Genomic DNA, 8,265 nt, shown 5'->3' with positions numbered 1-8,265 from the left:
ATTCTCTTCTATTTTACTAGAAGCAATAATTAATTTCAAATATTATACCTAAATGCTTTGCCTATATAGAGAGAAGAGAGTATATGTATTATGGACTAAAATTTATATTTTTTTAAAAACAACCCTACTGGTTTTACATATTAATTCACAAAATCATTTTCAGCACAATCTATAACTAATGGTAATGAGGCGTTAATGGTGAAATCCTTTAATCCTGTGTATTTCCATGTGAAGGCTGCATGAAAGACAGAGCTAAATCTTAGGTATTCCATATTCCATGACTATTCCATAACCCCCTCCTCTCCTCTATTAAACACCGTTTCTGAAATTATTCATTCATAATTTACGCAACTTTCTCTAAATGTTATGCAGCAACAATTCTTTCTGAAAAAAAAAATTAGAAGGAACATATCCCATTTTCACCATGTTTAAAAGCATTATTCGTTATGTGTAATCCACAACTGCCAATGAATATGACCTGGTGGGAATAGTTCTCTTTTAATTCACACTGAAGCTTCTAATAGAATTTCTAATTGACATAGGGTCCATCCATGGATAATTGAAGTATTTTAGAGAGCTTTTAACCATTATCCATGCATTTGTAAAAAGAGGACAAAATATTTTCTGCAGTTCCATGACCCATAAATTGGGAGGTAAGATACTTAGTGCAAACTTTATTATCAATTCCTTACCATAATGTCCATCTGTTTAGATTGTAGAGACTGATTTAACGTCTCATCAAAGAGTACAGTGTAACAATCAACATTCTTCAGCTCATTTATGAGAACCCCTTTGAAGTATAGTGCCAATTCAAAGGAGCCCAAATAGGCTCACTTTGTGGCACTACAAAAAAATTGTCTCGCTATACAGCTATCAGCAAACATTTTGGAGAACAATTTACTAATCCCTTCACAGGAGTTACATGAATAATTACTAGTGATGCACTTCAGACTCCAGAGAATTTCAGCATCAAGCACATTCCTTTTGACCAGATAAGAAGACAATGTTACCTCGGCCACTAAAGTTTCTGTTTCACATGGGGCACACGATGCTGAAGGAGTATTTACACCAGATGAATTAGATGTTGATGTCTTTGGAAAAAGAGAACTCAGGGCATGAGACTGCTTTTTTGTTTTACCTTTCTTTGATGTGTGATTTCAGAGCAGATTCTTCCATTTTCGCGATATCGATCTCCTTCATGCATAATCGGCACTTGGCTCTGAACTTCTTTTCGGGCATCGATAAAATCCATTCTTTATAAGCTTGATTATCGATCCATTGGGGATTAAAATAGCACTTCCCAGGCATAACTAGTCTAAACTACATAACACAAATACGAAGCCGTGCCTTTGTGAATACGCTTTACAATAAAGTTTTGAAATGACGCAAACGTAAGGACAAGTGCGGATGGTAAAACGGCAAATTTATTGAAAACTACAAGGTACATATTGTTACGAAATTCGAGAGTATTCCAGTTTTGATAAGAAAAAAGATCTAAGCATATGCAACAGGAGATGAAGTGGAGTCTCGCCCAGAACGCATTGATTGTCTGCTGTGCTTCGCGCGCTTGGCAGACACCAAGACGCTAGGCCCGGTTAGAAACGGTAGCGTTAAAAACCACGTGAGAGAGCTCGTGAACAAAACAGAAAGAACGAGAGATCCGCGGGTGTTTTATGAAAAGGGCCGCCGGCAGTATTGGACAAATTCAAGGACCTAAGACGTTTTTCAAGCACTTTCAAGGACCTAAATTTAGCAAAAAAAAATTCAAGGACTTTCAAGGACTCTCAAGGACCGTGGGAACCCTGTGTTAGTATGTTTTCTACAGTTCATATTTGTTCGTTTTTTTACATTAATTCTTATTTTTTGTGATTTCCTGAAAACTAGTATTTTTGCTAATTATTAATTGTTAGCTTATTTTTTGTTAGTTATCCTTTGTTAATTTGTTTTTATAACTATTTATTGCATAGCTTACTTTAATGATTAGTTTTTAACTCCGTTTGAAAGTTAATATTTAGCTTGCTTTCCTTTGTTAATTAATAATTTTAATAGTCATTAAACTTCCTACCTATAATTTCAACATTTTTTAAAATTGTCAAAGACAATTTAAACAATTCCTTCTGATTCTAACTTATTTTAAGATTGTCTGAGACAAGACAATCACCGACAAAAATGTTCACGCGGCTAAAGCGTGGAAAAATTATAAAAAGTATATAGATATAGATATATATATATATATACACAGACTCTTTTTTAATTTAAATTTTACTCGTAATGAAAAAAGCATTCTAATTTTTATTGTATCATTTCCAATATTTGGCGGCACATTTTAAGAATTTGGCGGCACACAAAAGTGCCGCGGCACAGTGGTTGAGAATCACTGGTTTAGATTTTAATAGAACATGTTTTATATCGTTCAAGAAATTTTATATTCATCCATTGTATGCAAATAGCAATGCATTTCATTGCGTCGTGTCGTCTAGAACTAGTGAATTAGTTTTTTTTTTCCAAATTAATAGTCGGTTGAACCAACTCTGGAAGTTGGCACAATTTTTATAATGTTAAAAAAAGTGTTTTGTTCTAACAAGTTTAAATTTATATCATTTGAAATCTGATTCAAAGTAATATTAAAATCGCAACTCACAATTATAATCTTGCTTATTTAATGCAGCTATTAGACAACGGCTATACGTAGATCTTGGCGAACAAAGGTATTCTTTGGCGAAGACGTAGATAATGATTTATTCATACTATACGCGTTGTTAATTCTTTGCATTTAACAAAATGTTAATTGCGTTTATTTTCGAATTATTTCTTTTCACTATCAGATTTTTATTCCAAAGAAAAGTTGGAAATGTGGCTTGTACAAATAATATCAAAATAAAACGAATCAGACTTATAAGGGTCAAATGACAAGTTAAAATGCTTTGAAAAGCTTTTACATTTCTTACTTACTTTTCCTTTATCAGGGCGCAATTATTAAACTTTTTTTATTTATCATTTTTCAGAGGGGTGAAAATGAATAATGGAAAAATAAAATTTAATTAACTTTCACACTGTTAACGGAAAAGTACCGAATATCATAATGTAATTTATTTAATTTTTTTACATTTTTAAGTAAGGTAGAAATTAGTGTTACCGATTTTTTTAGCCAGTTTAATGTATCAATCATTGAACAATGAGTTTATATGACCATTTAGTTAGTTTCATATAAATAATAATTTGTAGCTGTGATTTTTACTTATTTGAATAGCATGTATCTATGACAGCTTCAGAGTCGCGTACATAAAAACAATTATTTATAGCGATTTTTACTTATTTGAAAAAGATTTTTCTTTGCCCGAGACAAAATCACATACCTAACGAAAATTATTTGTATCAAAATTGGCTTTATTTTAATACTGTTTTTCTATGACCTCTACAGAGCCAGGCACATAAAAAATTATACGTAGCCAAAGTGGTTTTTACTTAATTGAATAATGTTTTTCTTTGCTTGTGACAGAGTCAAGTACATAAAGAAAATCATTTGTATCCACTGCGGTTCTTACTTTTCCGAAGTCCATGCACCTGGTCTGAATTAAAAAAAAGTACGATCCGAAGCCGATGGTCGGAAATAAAATGTGTGTAACCTATTCGTAGGATAAGAAACACACAAAAATAAGGAATAATGCATAATTTAAAAAAAAAATCCCATCTCGATTAGTTTTTAAAACAAACAATCCAAAATTCTTGGAGAGAAGATTAAGGAAAGGAACCAATCATATACACCGGAGTTTGCGGTTACAGAATAGACAGGGTTAGTCCTACGTCATCAACGACGTCACTAGCTCTCCTCGTTCCAAACAAAGTTTTGAACGGAGCAAACAATATGGCGTTTCTCATGTAGTTAAAAGTGGGTCAACTGAATCTTTGAATTTATTAATATAGAGTCGAATTTAACCACTGACATGGCAAGAAAAAGTGTTGCATATATTAATATTACGTTAATCTCTTTTTATGATATTAATTGGAATAGCTTATTAATTGCAAATGATTATTAAAACTTTTTGTATATATGATTGAGAGAATTTGTATTTAATATTTACCATATAAATTGTATTTATAATCTGGAAATCGGAAATTTGTGAATTTTATTATTTGGAAAAAGTTATTTCTAATTTATGTTTAATTTTTCATAAAATATGTATATTATATTAAATAAATTTTTTTTTTATAATATTGTAACAACTTATTAATTGTAAATAATTATGAGAATTTTAAAACAAATTAAAAAGTTATGTAAGAAGCATGAATAAAGTTAGATAAATTAGTGAAAATTATAAAGCATTTTAGATACACGTTTTTAAAATAGCTCAAATTAATTGGTAAATTTACTAAAATGATAGGAAGTAAAAAATAAAAAAAAATTATGTAAACAAAAGAGTTGACAGGTCTTAAAACATATTTACAACCAAATTATGAAATAAATATGGATGACTTGAATGTTACGTTCACTGCAACAAATAGAATATTACTATGAAGGTAATTTAAAAAATTTTGATTTAGACTGTCAAATGCAAATTTTATTCTATAAAAAGTGATAACAGTAACATTTGCCAAAATAAAAGCTGTATAACTAAATATGCATACATACATTAAAGAATTAAGTTTCTGAATTAAAAAATTTCTTAAAAATTTGAATTATATTTATTTGAAATGCATGCGAAATTAATATTATTAAATAAGTAAAATTTAAACATCTATGTGAATACATAGATTAATAAATATGAATGTTAAATAAAAGTTTATGTATGGGATAAGTATGTTTTAAAGAATTCTAAAAAAATTCATGTTGCACTTTCTTATAGAATAAAATAGGAATCTGAGATTTTAAGATAAATTCATATATAACACCTAAAAAAATTGTTCCTCTCACATTTTAAAATGAAAATTAGAAATTTAAAATTCTGAAATAATTTAGCTATTCTATATATTAAAATTCTGGAAACTAAACATAGTATTGACCCTTTTAACATACCACTACACTGCACTATGATAACACTACACATTAATATAGCACTACACTACTAACGTTAAGAAATAATCTAATATTATTATTAGATAATAGATACCTTATTATCTAATAATAAGGTAACTTAATTTTCTCAAATAATTAATGCATAAAACTATAGTTAAAAACTAATTAATGATGATGTTGACAAATATAAACAAGATAAAATCTCAAGTCAAAATAAATCTGAGTTTAAACTAAAACTCTGTGCAGATTTAAAATTAAATAAGTTAGTTACATAATTTATTCCTATTTAGTAGTTAAAAACTAAAGCTTATGAGAATTAGCAGCAATAATCAGAAAATCTTAAGCAAACAAAGTTTACAATAACTACAAATTTTATCATCAGACATAATTAAATAAACAGACATATTAGTATTGATAAATACAATCTAATTATAGATTAAAAATTAATTACAAAGCGTTTTAAAACAATGCATGCCTATCCATAACTAAAGAAAAAAATTAGATGTAGGTCAAGAATATGTAACAAATTCTAAATAAAATAAGACATTATTTTAAACATGAAACAAGAGTTAAAAATATTGACGCTTAGATTTTTATACATCAAAATTAAAGATAACTTGACTATTTTGAAACTTTTTTTTATAGCATTTAATGCGCTTAACTCGCAAAATCTACTGATACTCCGTATAAAGAAAACTACTTAAATTAGGAATAAGTCCCTTAGAAGCGCTATATAAATTTATCTATTTCAATAATAAACTAAAAATCTTGCCGTCTTAAATTCACATAGGAAATGCCATTGAAATGGTTCGTTCGAAAAATTGTTTGGAACGCGTTTGGAAGAAGGCGGGGTTTGACGTCATAAAATACGTCATCACTGTCCCTGTCTATTACCAAATGGCGTACCTAACAATGAATAGATGACCTCTGCCCTTCCTCACTTACTCAAGGATTAATAAACGCACTTCAATATTCGATTATTATTGACTTGCCTCTATGGTGAGAAATATTTTAGTTGAAACTAAGTCTAACTTACTTCGTCTAAGGGTTACTGCTGCAAGTTCGTCTTTTAAGTGCACGTGTGAATATATATAGAGAATTTTTTTTTTATTTTATGTTTCATTCTGATTTTTAAAAGTTAATTGATTGTTGTTTAAAGAAAAAATATTTCTGCTGTTTATTCTTTTGTATCTTAATATATTTAAAAAAAATCTTCCGTGTTTTTGGTATTTCTTTTTTATTTCCCTCACATATATTTATTATCATTTCAATTATTAAGACCATTAAAAATTTATTTGATTGTTTCATTAAAAAAAAAGAAGCCTCGGACTATTTATTATAATCTATATATATATTTCTCTTACACGGCGACAAAAAAAAGCTCCTCGAATGGCAACGCTGGAAAATCGACCAATGGTTGACGCTAAAAATGTCACATGCCAAATCTACTGAAATGGCTCAACATATAGCGCTTTTAAAAACGGAAACTGAAATAACCAGAGAGAGCATAAGCTAGGCAGAAGTGAGTAGTCTTTGTCGATAGATCTCTATTCGCGATCGCAACGCTCGAGTACGCCGTCTAGCGGGAGCCTGTAAATATCAGACATTAATTTATCACATTTTCATTTAGTTCCATCAAAATCATTGACTGAATCAGATGCCATTTTTTAGCAGCAAATAAGAAACAAAATTTCCCTAAGGAAAAGGCCGAAGAACTTGAAAAAAATCTCCAGAATATTAGTAAATCTTTCAGGAACAGAACACGCCAAACATTTGAAGAAAAATTCTTCAATAATTTTTAATTTCTATTATCAACAAACTTGCAACTGATGACTTCCGATTTCGGATACTGTTACAGATGTGTGTATTAAGGTAAAATGCATTTCTTCTGTCTTCAATTCATTACGAATTAAAGTGAAGTCAACATTGCTTTCGTCATTCCAGTGAATAAATATGAATTCAGAACATACAGAATTGTAATAGTTATAGAATAGTATATATTTCTGTATCCATATAATTCGGAAAACAACAATAAAAAATTATCCAAGTTACTTGAAATAGTGCCATTTCTGCTGATTCTTAATTAATTTAAATCGTTTTCTTGGTAAGTTTTTTTTAATTTTGAAAGAATAAGTTCAACTAGAATTCAGCTATTCTGTTTTTAGCTACATATTCAAATTCATATCAATTATAAAATTTTGCTGTGTAGTATGTTATCTAAAAGTAATGAAGGTATAAACTATGTATCTATTATTTGAGAATAAAGTTTTCAAACAAGGAACTTATCATTTTGGAATTCTCCGGGAATCATAAATCAGGTAAGTGCAATGATTTTTACAATAAAAAATTTGCTTGTAAATATTTTTTTTTTTCATTTGATGATGGTTCTCTACAGAATGGTTTTTTACGTCTGATTAAGAACTATAAGAATAATAAAAAAAGAAACAATATGAAAGTTTTTATTTCAATGTAAAGAATTCTTAAAATCGTTTTTTTATCCTAAGAATTCTTTATTTTCCGTTTTTTAGTTTATAATTTTTTGATAAAAATTTTTCTCAAAATACTTTTTTTGAAAAATTAAATGGTATAACATTATGTGTTTATGTATACATCTTGTATATTCCAATGTTTGAAGTAATATGATTCAGAAAAGTATGGAATAAAAATTCGGTACTAACGTATTAACGCCACCGCCGCTACAGATTTGGCGGTTTTTAAGTGCCGCCAATCTACACTTAAAATTTTTGCGACAGTTCATAAAATAAAACACTTTATTTAAAATCAAAATAGTCAGTCGGATTTCGGTGGAAAATGAGCCGATATAGAGTTTAGCATAGATTCAAAACAATCATATCGCCATATGAACTCTGATAAATAAGATTCCAAATGAAATAACATTTCCAAAACGTACGTTTACCAAGATAAAGTTTTATGTTGTGGGAATTGGTACATTTTAGTTTTTTCGGTAAAATATTTCCCTCCTGAAAAAATAAAATTGCATCTTGTTTTGTTTTTGGCAAATCCCAAAGACGAATTTTCGTAGCACTAAAAATGGCGACAAAAAAGAATTGTTTTTTTTTTTTGTTTTTGTTTCGTCAGCATTCTTTATTTTACGTTTCTTAGTTTCTAAATAATGATTTTTATTGAAACTTGAAATTTTTTGATAAAAATTGTTGTCAAAAAACTTTGTTTACAAAATTAAATGTCATAAAATTATGAGGCTTATGTATACTTTTTGTTCATTTTAATTT

Source organism: Parasteatoda tepidariorum, chromosome 2 (assembly GCF_982258835.1).
Source record: "Parasteatoda tepidariorum strain Cologne lab strain chromosome 2, Ptep-v5.0, whole genome shotgun sequence".
In the NCBI taxonomy this organism is placed as follows: Eukaryota; Metazoa; Arthropoda; class Arachnida; order Araneae; family Theridiidae; genus Parasteatoda; species Parasteatoda tepidariorum.
The sequence above is the reverse complement of the archived record's forward strand: the minus strand, read 5'-3'. Positions refer to the sequence as shown.